The sequence below is a fragment of the Ischnura elegans genome (genome assembly GCF_921293095.1).
Source record: "Ischnura elegans chromosome 13 unlocalized genomic scaffold, ioIscEleg1.1 SUPER_13_unloc_4, whole genome shotgun sequence".
Lineage (NCBI taxonomy): Eukaryota > Metazoa > Arthropoda > Insecta > Odonata > Coenagrionidae > Ischnura > Ischnura elegans.
Window position 1 is genome coordinate 9,983,350 of NW_025791660.1, and position 16,059 is coordinate 9,999,408.

The window sequence follows — 16,059 nt, forward strand, 5'->3', positions numbered from 1 at the left end:
AAAGGAAGAAATACGGAAGGCGCTCAAGTAAGCTTGTTATGGGTTTCTTACGGCCAGGCTGACAAACATCCAGAGTAATGACAAAATGGATGCCAAACTTTCAGCAATTCGGTAGATTATTCTATTGATTCAGAATATTCATTAAGAGATTTATGTATAAGAATAATTTTTCCATTCCTGGCACTCCTATAATATAAGTAGACATAACATTAAATGTCCATAATTTGAAAATCATTCACATTAATGTGTGGCGTTACGTCGTTAATCTTGGAGATTGCTCACGCAAGCCCAGACATAGGGAAACTCCAACCGTCGGTCACAAGCTGGTTCAGGGAAAGACTCCACAAACAAGAAATCAGCACACAAGAAAAAAATTGCCAAAAATATTTTCGAGTCATTTTTGTTCAATATCTATTTGAAGTAGAGTATTCAAAATCAGAATTATTACAGAAAACAACGATGATAACTAATGATCCCATAGCAAACATTACCAAACTAAATACCAGCAGTATTATTTTTCTCAAAATCGCCATGTCAGTCACGCCATCCATTCACCATGAGCGCCCGAGCAGAAGAGACCTGGGTATTCCACGACAAGGAAGAGTGTAGGGGAGGGATTATTCCAAGGAGTGGAGGGGTAAAGAGGGCAATGTTCTACCAGCTGCGTAATTGCCCCTGTTGACAGGCTGCTCCGCAAAACATCATCCCTGGGTTGGAGTGAACAGGGTGCAAGCCGGAGTTTTCCCCTCAAACTTCTGGGTTGGAGACATCAGTCGAATCAGAGGGATATTCATTGGAACACAAGGAGGGGAAAGACATAGTGGGGTGAGGTGTTGGAGGGAGAGAGAGTTGTGATAGGACTATGGTAATACTTCTCACTCCAAACTGAATACTAGGACCTCAGCACCCATTTCCCCTTGATTGCCAAGGAATAAGTATTCCTTCGCAGTAGTCCTATATAGGTCTTGCACTGCAGGTAGGCTGGGTTTTGGGGCTGGGGTTCTGGGTGCTGGGTTTCTGGATGCAGGGTTTTCTGGAGGCAGGATTTTCCAGAGACGGGAGTTTCCGGAGACAGGAGTTTCCGAGACAGTCTCCGAGCCTTTTGTCGAAGGGCCTTTGCGCGAAAAGTCCTTAGCGGGAGAAGTTCTGCGGATAAGTTCGGAGGAATTTCGGAGAAATTTCTGGTGGGGGGGGGGTTCCAGAAATTTTTGGGGAGGGGTAACACTAAAAAATGCCACAAATGAACTAATTGCGAAACGACCGACGGAAGAAAAAACACTATTTCACACGAATAGCGACTTACAATAATATAAATATGCCTTATGGAATCTCTAATATGCATATTGTATTCATCACGTTATCAGGCCATAAAATGAAATTCATAAATGTTACCTATATCTTGCGGACCTTGAATAATTTCAGTTGTTCATGCACACACCAGCAAAGTTTTTCTACGTTATTGAATTTTAAACTGGTAACTATGACTATTATTTCAGTTGGAACTGTTTTGTTTTAGCTGTTAGGAAAATTTAGTTGCGTCCGCATCTCTAAAAAAATTAAACAGTGTAATAGGGACTAATAGGGACTAAACACGATTTATACTGTGGCAAAAAACGTTTTTTGGATAAAACAAGAGAAATATTTACTATCCATTCTTACCATACATTACGTTCTAACTCAGTTGGTCAATTGTATTAGATAAAATCTTGCACTTGAATGGCATGCTTATTTCAAGTAATGCAATCACGCAGTAATGCATAATTCATAAAAAAAGCTTAGATTAAATGCGTTTGCATGTACTTACCAACTAGGTTAGGCAATCTGATTGAAGTCGATATTCGCTCCTTCCTCGGCTCCCCTATTTCCAATACAGAGAAGGCAATCCTGAAACGTAAAATAAATTACTTGTTACTGAAATGGGAAAATTATTATACTCGCATGAAGCAAACTTTTATTTAATGCCTTTTTAAACTTGCAGAAATTACAATCCAATATGATGGACAAATACTTCTCAGATAACAGGTGTTGAAGAAAACATGGCGGATCAATGCGTAAGATGCAACTCGTGCGAGATCTGCTCGTCCCATGACTTAGGAAATGGCCTTTACACTGACAGAGAACGGGCTTATCGAATCTATAGTGCCTCATAAAAAATGAAGGAGTAGGTTTTGCCAATTTACGACATTGCCAGTCATCGCTTGGGCGAAATTAATTGCCATTTTCTCGACTGAACATAATGGATAAGATGGATAGATATCTTTTAAACGTTTTTTTTTTGGGTTGGTTGTGATATTTATCGAGATTACTGAGATATGGGATCACGAGATGAAGATGAAGGCAATGGATTCTGAGCTGAACACAATGGCTAGCCTCTATCTCCATGGGTAATCCAGATAAGAAAGCTGACAAGCGTAGTCCTCACAATCAAATAGTGATGCGAACTATTGGCCCAAGAACTGCAAACGCTTTGTAAACAAGCTGCCATGTTGTTTATTTAAATGAATTAAAATTAATGATAGTAGTGAGGAGGCAATAATGAGAGGCAATAATGGTAGTGAGAAAAAGGAGGTGCCTGCGAGAGAGAAAGAGACCGGAGGAAGGGAATACGGCAGAACTCAAGATCCCCACTGGTGCAGTTCATGGCAGTGGCTCAGTGACTGGTAGTACCGGTATTACAAATGGGATTGTAATAGTCATGGTGGCTTGCTTATGTTGTTTTTGATCACGAGTTTTAAAATTATAAAATTTATTTATAAAGTGTAGCAAAATAATTTGTTAAGTGATTAGTCGATAAATTAAAATGATACAGCTTCTTCATCAGAGAAACTATTTAAATCCAAACATAAGCAAGTTTTATTAAAAAACCGAATGTAATAGTGATAACCAATAAACAGTACCAACCAAAGAAATTGTTGGTAGGTACCTATACGTTGATGTAGTTATTTCTAACATAATGATAAGATAATCCGTGCCGTGGTTGAGAGAAGAAGGTCGCTTTTGCCGTTTTCGGATGTTGGCGAGACGAACGAAGATCAATTGATTTTTCTATACATAGCTTGATATACGAAGATGATTTGAAGTTTATTGCGTCCTCTAGTGTATAATAAAAAAGTTTATTTTTAAGTATCTCATGTCCTCGGTTGCACACCAAGAAAGCCATCGGAAGTGATTGAATATAACAATTATGTGAGTGGCATCGATAATTGGGATCAAAAAAGGTCTTCCTATCCCACTGAAAGGAAATCCATCACATGGTACAAAAATTTAGGAATCTACCTACTAATCTTACTGTTGCTGAACCGTTACTTTTTAGGCTCAGAATATTTTTTGAAAATTCCTTCTATCGACTTTTGAATTCAAATTTTAGAATCACTTTAAACAATATCTATAACTCCAGCTCCCTTGAAGAGACAACCATCATCCCAGCACACCTCATTCAAAACCAACGGCTTATCAAGACATTTCCCCGACTAAAAGACAAAGACAGAAAAGACTAAAACAAAAGAGGTGTAGATAGCACTTCAAGAAGAATGTCTGCTAGGACACTTCATATTATTGCCCCACCTGCCTGGCTGAGCCATGATCATGTCTTGAGTGTTTTCTGAAGTATCACAAGAATTGGTTATGGAGAAAATTATTTACACAGCTGGACAAAATTGCTTTATAAAATTTACATCTTCTTAATTTTATGCGTAAATTTGTGTATTTTCAAAATGATATTGTTTGATGCAATATAAATAGTAAATAGAAAAATCTTCTTCCTATGGTTGACCATTTCTGATTTGTTTGACGATGTTTCATCAATATAATTCTTCTTTTATATAAATTTTCCTTTTTATTAATTAACCTATGCATGCCATCACAAAATTTTCCCAGAGCTTATCGAATCGCTCAGTCGCATTATCCATGATAGGGAACACCACTTTTGCCACAAATATTGTTGATATTTATTATATTTCATTCAGCCCAATTAAAATTTAAAATTGTATTCAAATGTAAAATTTCCAGATTGAAAAATTAACATTAGCTGGATTACTATTATCATTAGTTTTCTATATGATTTGGTCAAACTGGTTTTTGCCACAGTACTGACAAAAAGCAAAGAAATATCGGAATCATATAAATGTATTGCGGCAAGGTATCAAAAGATTGACAGGATACTTGGAAAATTTTAATTAATTTTTTAACAAATGGAGGGTTACTTTTGGGAAAAATAGTAAATACATGTACAAAGAATCAAAACTCATAAGATCACGTCGTTAAGTTAATAATACAAAATACAACTTTTATCCGAAATGTCAGCCACTGATCATTTTCTTTAAAAAACAGTGAGCACGGAATGTGTTCAGTAATTTTTTTGCTAAAAATGGACACACAAGGTGGAGAAAAAGCCTTTTTGGGGGATGAATCTCCCACTTATCTTTGATAAGGAAAAATCGGTTAAAATAAATAAACATATTTTCTATCAATAATAGTAAGACCGCCTGTCCAATATTTTCTCTTTTTTACAATTACAGAAGGCTTTTATAAAATGTTACCATAAACACTTTAATTAAGAAATTGAAATTACAGCAGACTCTCGATTATCCGGCTGCGGTATATCCGTGCATGAATTTCACTCTCACTCAGTGTTCTCGGCAATCTTTATGAAAATTTAAATCGGATGCAAAATCATCAGAATTACAGCATTTGAATGGTAGGATACTCCACGCTTATTACTTCCACGAGAATCCCCTTCGTAAAACGGAAGTGATCACGCGCCAGCTGCATTCACGAGAGCTCAGTGGTCTTGTTTTTCGAATCCTCGCAGTGTGCAATTGCGCTACGTGTTCACTGATACACGCCCCACAGCAGTTGTAAACCGAGCAACATATGAAAGACGCGACTAAGAGGCGTGGTGCCTTAAAATTTTGATTTCTGATGTCACGCAGTGGTTTTGAAGTATTCGTGCAAACCACTTTTCTGTACATGTAATCTCGTGGATATGTGGAATTCAAAACCAGTTCTTAAATGGAGCAGTAATAGTACGAGTAAAACCTTGTTATTGCCTAAAGATTGTGTACTCTCGAAGAGAGCTCCCAATGAGACCGGAGAGAACTCTTAAATAACAGCATAAATAATAATATATTGTTTTTTTACATAAGTTATGAACATTTCAAGCCATTTTTCTTGCTTAGTTATACGTTTTTAACGGCTGAGATATTCATAAATTTATATTCGATTTTATGCATCAACTATATGGGTCAATTATACAGCAAAAACAGTTCTTTGAAACAGAATAAAAAACTGATGTCTAAAACACTTTATAATATGTCTTAATATTTAACACTTTGCCATGTTTAAAAATATAGACATAAATATTAAATTGAAATGGGTAATTAATTGGAAAAAAAACCTATTTCAATCATTCCACTCATTGATGCATTTCGCAGGAGTGGCGTATGGTCTCTCACACCATTAATCTAATTTAGTGGGATATTAACGGAAATAAAAAATAAAAGCATTAGTTTTCGAGACTTTGATATCTGTAGCATAAAAAATATGAAGATAACAGGAATTATTGGCATAAACAATAGTAATTTTGAAAGCATTCATAATTTTAAAAACGCAGTGGTCTCTCAGACAGCATGACAAATGGTATGTTTCAAAACTCCATCTAAAACAAAAGCAAACAATAACCAGCCCATAAGAACTGACAAATGCTGGCCTCTGACACTGTCTCAAGTGACCAAAAGCTATTTTGTACACACAAACGTTGCGATATGACTATTTCTTGATGAATACTAAAATGGAGATTACATTTTAATTAGTTTCGGAAAAGCTTTCAGAGTGTATGTAAACTTGGGAATAAGAACGAACTATACCATGGCAAAAATTTTTTATGGATGTAACAGAAGAAGTATTTGCTATCCATTCTTACCATAAATTACGTTCAAACTCAGTTTGTTTAATTTATTACATAAAATCTTGTTATTGGCAGGCATGCATCTTTCAAGCAAGGAAGTCACACAATAATGAATAATTCATGGAAAAGCATAGATTAAATGTATTTGCAACTACCAACTTACCTCAAAGGTTACGCAATCTGGTTGGAATAGATAATCGCTCCTTCCTTGACTTTCCTATTCCCAATACGGAAGTGGCAATCCTGAAATGTAAAATAAATTACTTCGAAACTTCGCAACCAATGGGTCACAGAAAATTGAGCTTGAAATAATTTACATGCGCGAGGACTTCTGGAAAGTCCCTAATGTCGTTGCCCTACTAGGATTCATCATTGACAATAACATTCAAAACACATTCACTGAAACAACTAAACCACTGATCACCCTGGATAAATTACCACCAGCCACTACTGATCATTGGTACAATTGTTAAACTACCTGCTGGTGATGTTCTCAAACATTAAATTTTACCACTCACAGAAACTGATTTCTATAGTTTGAAATAGTATATCACTATATGTAATCACTTTTTTCTTATAAGTATCACATTTGAGCCTATAAAAAGTTGCTATTCATTGAGACATTTGAGACGCTGGGAGAGAATTATACCATGAACAATTAATTATTTCAAAAAAATAATATCACCAATAATATCATACAGGTCTTTATAGTAGTCCAGTGCCGTGAATTAGGCTTACTTTTGATTTCATTGAAAATTTTCTAATGAGATATTTAAGCAGTGTTATTGATTGGGATTATCTTCTTTTGTATGTATCATGATCTGCTCTTATAGTTAAATATTATCCCTTTGGTGCTACAAGATTTGCAAATCAGTGGGTAAATTCTTCAGGACAAGCATCGGTCTGTTGTAGAGTCCCATTATGGTGTCCAATGCAGATCTAACATTAACCTATTGCAGCCCAGACATCCCTATGGATACGTCATACTTAAAATATTCCTAAATACTCTCAAGTTTGTTGATTATGCAATTTCTTTGCATTTTATGACAGAAGAAAGCCTTGAAATGGTAAACAAGTTTAATGATAACAAGGTATACAATTTACATAATTTTAGCCTTTATTTGCAATTGTTATGCTCACTTACAGATGTCTGGTTACAACCTACTCAGCAATCACCACCGTAAGGTCCTGTGAAATTTAAATTTTCTTATTCAGTATTGATTTTCTGAATCCAGTTTTTCCCTTTTTTATTTTAAAAGAATGAGGAATATTATCTTTTAAAAGACATTCATTTCTCTTTCAATCTCATAACAAAACTAATCAGTAAAACTTTGATGTATCTAAAGATACGTCTGTGCAAAAGTGGCACTAAAAATTCAATTTTTAACTCAAAGCTATTTCATTGTACTTAATGATTTAATAAATAGATAGGTAATAGGGTAGTTTCCTTCATCAAAGAAAACGAAATGCATTGATTGCGATTCCTTACCCACCATTAGTGCATTTATAATATACAAATTATTTGGTTTTAGATATCCCAGTTAAGACGAATGGCCACGGTCAATTTTAACCTCATTAAAAAAGGCCAGATTGGGGCCCATGCGATGCCACTCCACGTGATGTCAAAGGTACCTAGTTTCTATACCAGTAGATAGGAGTTTTACATGGTCTGAGATTACCAATGCACTCATGAGGCACAGAGGAAAGGGAAAAATCTCATAATAATCATGTCATTAAAAATACCTAATTTCGGAAAGTTTCCTTCGTTTGATAGGGTATTAATAATCCTTATTTAAGCCCAGTGCCACCTGCTAGCAGGGTACTCAGCTACCTGCTAGCAGCCTGCGTCATATCAGCACTCAAGCCTCTCCCCAAGGTCACCTAACATGCCGACAGCTTGAACCAGAAATACGTCACGCAGACTTTTCCCATCATTCCCGCTTTGCCGGCATGTTTTTGGGCACTTGAAATTTTTCACTTTTTATTTGATCACAGAAAATAGATATCGTTATTTGAGAATCTAAGAGCGTGAAATACCCACTCCAGGAGTAATAATCTTTCCATTTAGACCATAAGAAAATAGTAGGAAGCCACCTTATTATTTTGTAAACCTAATTTTGTGATAATTCAAATACAATTTTATGTTTTTGCCATTTCATGAAGTACAATACTGAAAAATTACGAAAATACAGCAGAACAGGTATTGTCTCAAAATTGATTACTTTGTTTCTCTTTTAACTTACAGCTGGAAATGATATCCAGATTACAAGCCAGAAATCAGTGTAGGAAATAAAAATTTGGTGAGCATTGATAAAAAAAACTACTACCCTACATTGCCCAAAACTTTGTATTGTGTATTCAAGCTCGAGTTTAGGAGGAATTAGTGATCTAAAAACTTCTCAACTGTCTCTTTTGAAAGTAATGTTTTGGTTACTTTGGTGGCACACCCCTTGCTATAAATGTCAAGAAAATAGCAAAGGAGCTACCATTTACACTGAGAAGAAAAGACGTACCTAAGTGATGGAGCAGAGGTGAAACATATCTGAAATAGCTCTACCATCAATGCTGTCTGCACAAATATTTAACCTTTTCCCTACTAAAGACAAATATGTGTGTGGACATTTCTTGACCAGGGAAATGAAAGCGGTATATTTCCATCTGAGATTTTCCTGAACAAGAGAACGAAAGCCATATACATATGTTTTCTACCTCTCCCCCTTTTATGATGGCTGCAAGTGCACGACGTCTTTGTTTTGGGTCCCAACACGGCGGGATTTAGGCTTTACCCTTGGAATCCAGGAGCATGTACCCCTCGACATTTACTACCCCTCTTAGTGGTCATGCCATTGCTTATCTAGCCAGTTTGAAATATTTGTTCTTTTCTCAAGAAATATAATATAAAAATTGAATTCTTTGTCTTTTGAGCTGCATAAACAATTTTTAATCAAAATTCTATGATAATTATAAACTTATATCTCAAGTTCTGTGCAAACATCAAAATAGAAATTTTTGATGCATCAAATGCATTAATATTGATGTTGTCTCGGTGTCTTCCGTACGCGGCAAAATCACGGAAAGCACCACTTCGACCTGAAGATGCCTGGTGGAATCCTGGCGAAACTGTCGTCACCTCTGACCACTAAACGCGGCGACAACCCGAGAAATGGAGAAATCCGCAAATTAATATTGACTTTAGGTTTTAGTTTAAAATTTGAAAATACTCAAAAAAAATGAGGAATTCTATTCAAAGTCTGCAATGTATGTGCATGCATCAATTACCCATGTGCTAATTACATATACGCAATACATAAGTTGACCGCAAACCAATGCTGCAGGTATGGTCTTAAGCCCCGAAAGGAGGGAGTACAACTACTCTCGGAGTCTGAGATAATGCAGACTCCCAGCGGGAAGGGGTCGAAAAATGGTTCCGCAAGACCCTTCTTAACGAACGTCTCCCAAAAATACTCCATACCATGAGAAAAAACAGTCTCTTGAGGTTCAGTACAGCAGTCATGCTAAGACGAAAACCCTGCCGTCTCGAAAGGATTAAGAAAAGTTTTCAGAACAATTGTTAAAAATTTGATATGCTCTTTTAACGTGCAAATAGAAGATATTTATAGTGTTTGGAATATTACTACTCTCAACAAATCACCCTCTACCTAGTCAATGGCTTTATTTGAACTCATCTCCAGATTACGCCATCGGAATAGGGTCTCAGTCAATGCGAAGGAATAGGATTGAAGAAATTTTAAGGTAAACATTATATAAAGTGAAATATCTGGCAGATAATCGGAAGAATGATGGCAAGGTTAGGCTTTATATAGTGCAACCTTTTACGAGATTTTGAACACGACTTTCGACATGTTTATTGCTGAAGAATACTGTTTGGTAGATTAATCAATCAACCCCTACTATGGTAGACATGGCTGCAAGCAATGTATTAGAGGAAAACCAGTAACAATTGGGTTTAAATTATGGTGCATAGCCGAATCAAGTGGCTACTTTTATCATGCTGAGCTGTATGTTGGAGCTAACACCAACCTTGAGAGAACAGATCTTGGTCTAGGAGGAGATGTAGTTTTAGGACTAGTGGATGAGATTAAATAACCACCAGATACAAAAATATCCGTCGACAACTTATTCACATCAGAAAAGCTGCCAAAAAAGTTGATAGGAAGAAGCTTGCATGGCAATGGAACCCCTTGTGAAAATAGAATCAAGAGTATAACCTTCCAGAAAAAAAATGCATTTCAAAAATCAAAACGGAGGTCTGCTCAGGTTAAATGAAACAGTTTCCAAAAAATTATGAGGTAGAATGGTAATAATGCAGTTACCATGATTACTAATTGTACGCATAATAAAATGAAAACTGATGCTCATTATTCTGTCACCAAAAAGAAAAAAATGACGATCCAATGCCAGTGGCGATCGCAAAATTCTCAAATGGGTGGAGTAGACCTATGCTATCAATTATTGGCAAATTAACAGACATCAATAAGGAATACAAAATGGTAGTTCACCTATTTTAGATGGGACTTGAATGTATAAATTGTGCAGGGATGGCTTGGGTATAGAAAACTGAGATACAGGGACATACTGCTAAAAATTTCAAAATCCTAATGTCTATTGTTCATGTAATAATACTTTTCACCATAATACTATAATACCGAATACTTAAAATTATGTTATATTATGCATTAAAATTCAAGTATACAAAACCACTTGAAGACTTAAGCAATGAATTATTTAGCGGTAACGTGAATCAACCCAATTACATGATATTGTACATTGTTGTTCCCTCAAGTGCCAATATGTATCTTAAGATACATATACGATTAAACAATGCAAATGTTAGAGATAAATAAAAACAAAACATTTTTTTCCTTCATCAGATATGATGTCGAATCATAATTTAAGCAAGGAGAGTAAAATATTTTTTAAAAAATCTTCTGGGCATTCATGGACAACTAAGGTTTCTTGAGGTGTACCACATGGATAAATATTGGGACATATTCTTTCTGTCATATATATTACTGACCAGTAAAGTACAGGGGGCTATACTATTCCTTTATGCAGACTGTACTAGCAAAACGAATGACTAATAAAATGCCACAATCGTTGAAACCGTGATCCAGTAGGTAGTGACAGGAATGAAAGTGGACCACGAATCTGTAGTGTCTGAAGCGGGAGCACTCGGGAGCATGTACTGGACTACAATCTTACACAAGTTTATTACCACTCACGAGATGGTGATTATCCAATGAAAATAATAAAATATTTAGTGCTTAAAATGTGAATAACCTAAATCTTTAGAATTTCTAAGCCATTTAGTCAGTGAATATGAACTTTTCAATAGTATGATTCACCTCAAGCGTTATAAACACAATTTATATTCACACGGTTACAACCCTGTATATAAATTTTACTTTAAAACTTTAAGATCAAATGGTGCTATTTAAGGCTATAAAAAAATGCCTAAACCGAGGAAACACATACAAAACAATAATTCACTCACAACAATAAAAGTCGCAATTGAGACTTGCCCTTTAGACAACTTGATAATAATTACCTACATGCTATACACGACATACTACCACCTTAACCAGTTTCAAAACAAATACTATGCATAGCTGGCACGATCGACCGGAAAAAAAGCTTCAAGGCAAAATATTTCATCATCACCGTTTTTGTTAACTTGTCCATCAAAATGATGACACAAACTTTCAAGACAAGTACAACTGAGACACCAATTGGGTGACACGACTTATTTAAAAACAAACAATGGCATAACACCGAATGGAATTATGCAGTTTCATACACTGTTATTGCAGAAGACAGAATTATAAGAAATTGATCAATATACTCACTTTGAGACTCAGGAGGTTCTGGAATGAAAGTTTTCCGACCGGAATCCTGGAAAGGAAATTGGACAGATGAAGATTAACAAATTGGCAGCTGAATACTTTTTCGTCATTCCATGAACAAATGCTACAGCTACAGATACGTAATTTTAAGGCGTAAAAAGCCATTGAAAGGGTTGAAATAAGGCCGTTACAACTTCAATACAACCAGGGCGAAATAATATTCATTCAATACATTAAAAGGTAGAATTAGCAAGTAACGAAATAGAATTAATGACATAGCTATGGTCTATAATGGGCATCTTTTCATATCGAGGGCCAGAGGACATTGCAAAAAAAATTATGTATGCAGAAACTTACTGACTACAGTCCTATCTCAGTGAATAAAACAGAAACATTCCCGATTATCAGATAAATAGATGAAAAGACCAAAAGAAAAAAAATAGCCCAATCATAGCACATCCTACTATCTATCCACTCCACCTGGAATTTCATTGGTGACAACACATGTATCCCGGTACCAAATCAATATTTAACATATTACATTTACACAATAATACTGACACAACACCGGCATATATCGATAGAAATGGTAGAAATTCGTAGACACAATGAGTACACGACAATACAGCAGCAATGGCAAAAGTTTAAATATGCCCAAGGCGTTCACAGTATACTTTTATCGAATACTAATTTGCGTCAAATCTTCACCATGTTATGGATTCAAAACATATGTCGCATTCATAACAATATCACGGGCGGGAGAAAGCGCAGCGACTGCAATCGAATTAACACAATACACGCTACTTATTTTCATGTGGTAATGGCTCATAATTTAAAGTAAACTGCTACCCATATTATTACCAATAATATAAACCCAAATTTATCCGTTTTACTCTCCAGCACATCCTAAAAATCAGAAGATTATAAATGATGGACAAAGGACAATCGACCGTGTGGTATAAAATCCAATTAGTAGAACACAACAAAGTTACATTGAGACAACGAATATCAACTCGCCAACACGTAGTATACGTGACCTAAATCCAGAATGTATTCGCGGGCCGCATTGCAATCATAATATAACCTGTAGTGAGGAAAGCTTTAACAACGTAGTCACATATAAATGAAACACAAACTGCAAACAATAGCAAATAAGTAGGTAATGTAAGAGTAAACACGTTAGAAATGAGTAGTACCGAGTCTGACAACACAAGTCACTACGCCTTGTTACATGGCACTGATAATTAAAACTCACGAATGTGGGATCCAGATTACAAACACCTAGGATTAAGGGACGATAAATGAACTCAAAAGCGACATAGAATGCAGAGAATCCTAAAAACAACGTACCAGACCACTTTTACTTTCTCGTTGCTGTTCTCTTTGGTTCTCTCAGCAGGAAACGAGCTATCATTGCACTCGTGGCAAAATACCCATAATACCACGCAAGTCAAAACTCAAAGCATAGAGACGGCATTACCATGATGATTGGAAACAATCGCAGTTAGCGCGGCAGTTTGTTTCTGAGCTGGCATGTATGCGGCTATTGCGACGACAACATATGATATATCACGTTTTTAAAATACATTTTAAATTAAGTTGGCTGTTAAATTAAAAAGAAATATATTTTATATTTCGAGAAATTCATAGCCAACCTTAAAGTAAGCCTATAAGTTCCACTGAATACAGTAACATTAATGAAATTAATTTAATAAAATAAAACATTACAGTATGGTGATGTACACTGAAATATTTTTTCGAAGGCAATAGACTCTTGAGTTTCGGGAAAAGTATTAAAATAATTTTTAAAGGCTACAATTTGTTATTAAAAAGGATGTCGTTTGATAGGAGACCAAAATATACCTTACGTCACACAGTAGTCTGGGGAGCGCTTTTTTCCGGACAAAAGTCCACTGTTCCATTTGTAGAGGTATATGTTGGTGTTACACAACTTAAATATATCTTCTAATGCATGCATAATGACTTTCTCAAAAAATAAATACGCATTCGCTATTTTTTCTGAATAATTATTCTACAACGACGTGTGATGCAATGGTGGTATGAAAAACACTTACGCATTTATAAGTCGCCAAATCCAGTTTTACACGAATGAATGGATGTTTTCTCACTTAGAGATAATTACATGACCATTATGCTTTGGGGGGAGATATCTTTAATGAAAGTATTTCGTAGAATAATTAATTAATGAATCAATAATTAAGGGAAGCAAATGGATATGAGGAAGTAAAACAATTACTTCTCATCCGTAGTTTCTTCACTGTCTTTGTACACGGGTGCCGAGTCTACGTTTGGGGATGAAAGCAGTCGTAGCACCAAAAGAATTGCACAGGTTTTTTTACAGAAAGAATTTCTTCTTAGGGAGGATAAAGACTTGCTGCCATTAGAGATCTGGCCCCTTTCCTGATGGACATAGGCTGCTATTCTGGATAAGCGTTGCAAAAAATAGCATATGCTATTCTGCGGGTCATTATTGCAATGACCCCGTATTCAGAATGACGTGTAGTAATAATTTTGTTCGGAATAGCAGCATGCTATTTCTTGCGTGAGCTATTTGGAAGCTCCGCCCCTTCCCGTATGAAAAATTTTCTGAACAGTTTGCGCAACCAATGAGGGAGAAGATATTTTATATATTTTTCTGTATTTTATGGAATATTGACTTGCAATTAAAAATAATTGCTTCATTTGCATTTAAAAATTATATTAAACCGTGGATTTATATAATACGCTTTGAAAATATTGTTTATGAAATCAGCTGATTGTTGTTGTTTTGATATCACAATGGCTTCAGACAGGTGGGTTAGGTCATAATTTTACTGTTATAATGATGATTTATCGGGCATATATATTGAATCATTTACCTATATCCGATCGGTCCTTTATCGTGAGATATATGTTATGCGAAATAATCATTGAAAGCTAAATATGTTGGATTTTCTTCGTAATTGTCTTAGGCTTCGAAGTCTGTCTGTTCGTTGTAATAATTGTCAGATATTGCGCGGAAGGTTAAACTCGCGATGTCTTATTCTGAATAAGGAAGTTGAAACACTAGCGACCTCAGCCGCACCCACTTCAACCAAGCGGTCAACACATACGAAAAGTTCATTCTGAATCTGTACGAAAAGGTGAGGGTGGTAATCGCTCCGAGACAGTGGCGGTGACTCCATGGGGCCTGAGGGGGCCCGAGCCCCCCCAAAAATTCGTTACAAATGTGAGGAAAAAATGTGTCAGGCTAGTCAATATTCCTCGGAGTGTCCAGATATCGAGATTCGAGTGATCAGGGCTCTAATGTTTATCGTATGCCTCTTCTAAAATGCTTTGAAAACTTAGAGTTCACTACTTATAAAATTTACCGGGGCAAGGTCCTCGGTTTGCGCTCCCGCAATATTTTCTGTAAATCGGCATCCCTGCTCCTAGACATTTAGTGAAAACTCAGGTTGGTTTCAGTGTTTTACACGGCAAGCAGGTATTTTCAGTGCGGCGATATCAGCTGAATCTGCGAGTGTTGATTGCGGAGTCCCCGCAAGATTTTCTGATGAACTCCAAGCTGTGATTGAAAGTGGCTCCTTTCTTCCTAAACTAGTTTTTGGTGCTGACGAGACGATATTTTTTCGAAAAAATTGCGATTTCGTTCATTCATTTTCAGGGAAGGAAAACTGGGTCAGATTTCATGCCATTTAAAGACTATTTCACGTAGCTGCTAATTCCTAAGGGGACTTCAAATTAAAGCCAGTTATGATTTTCATTCACAAACTCCGCGAGCAATGAAATGGTATTCAAATTACCAAAAGCCTGTTATTTGGATGAGCAAAAAAGGGGCATGGATGACACAGTAATTGTTTTAAGGTTGTCAGCGAGACAACAGGTCGTCGCTATGAAATATCTCCACACTAGAATTCCACAGCAGCCGAAAATCACAAAATAGCTGCAAATGAGGTAAGGCATTTTTTTCAAGGATCAAATAATAAGTAGGTGTGCCAACCTGATAAACTTAAAAATGCCATAAATACGCAGATAATCTACACATGCCCCAGTCACCCCTAGTTTTTATCACTACATTTTTTGCGTTTCGTCACTTTCTTATTTTCTTGCATAGGAGGCCATCTGCATGTGGCAAATAAATTTTTAGTACTATACATAGTAAAGTTAAAAAGTCGTTTAATGTAATGAAAGAGCAATTTCAAAAAGCGCTGGATACTGTCGAATGCATTTAAAAATCAGTAGCAAGACCCCTATAGGAGTAGCAAAATCCAGTTAGAGCTAGTAAAAAGT

The 16,059-nt window shown here is 36.0% G+C and overlaps 2 protein-coding genes across 10 annotated transcripts in view; both read right to left on the bottom strand.

The window, feature by feature from the left end:
* LOC124173312 overlaps window positions 1-16,059 on the bottom strand; it is a 185,291-nt gene that overhangs the window by 65,162 nt on the left and 104,070 nt on the right. The window lies entirely within an intron of this gene.
* The window catches only part of LOC124173319, a 56,007-nt gene that overhangs the window by 10,172 nt on the left and 29,776 nt on the right, over window positions 1-16,059 (bottom strand). For 2 of the 9 annotated variants that reach the window (XM_046552847.1, XM_046552838.1), the window contains exons 1-4: window positions 13,120-13,223; window positions 11,773-11,818; window positions 6,069-6,148; window positions 1,805-1,884 (exon numbers count right to left, since the gene is read on the bottom strand). The gene's annotated coding sequence lies outside the window, so the exon portion shown is untranslated. The other 7 variants (XM_046552839.1, XM_046552840.1, XM_046552841.1 and 4 more) reach the window with 6 other exon arrangements.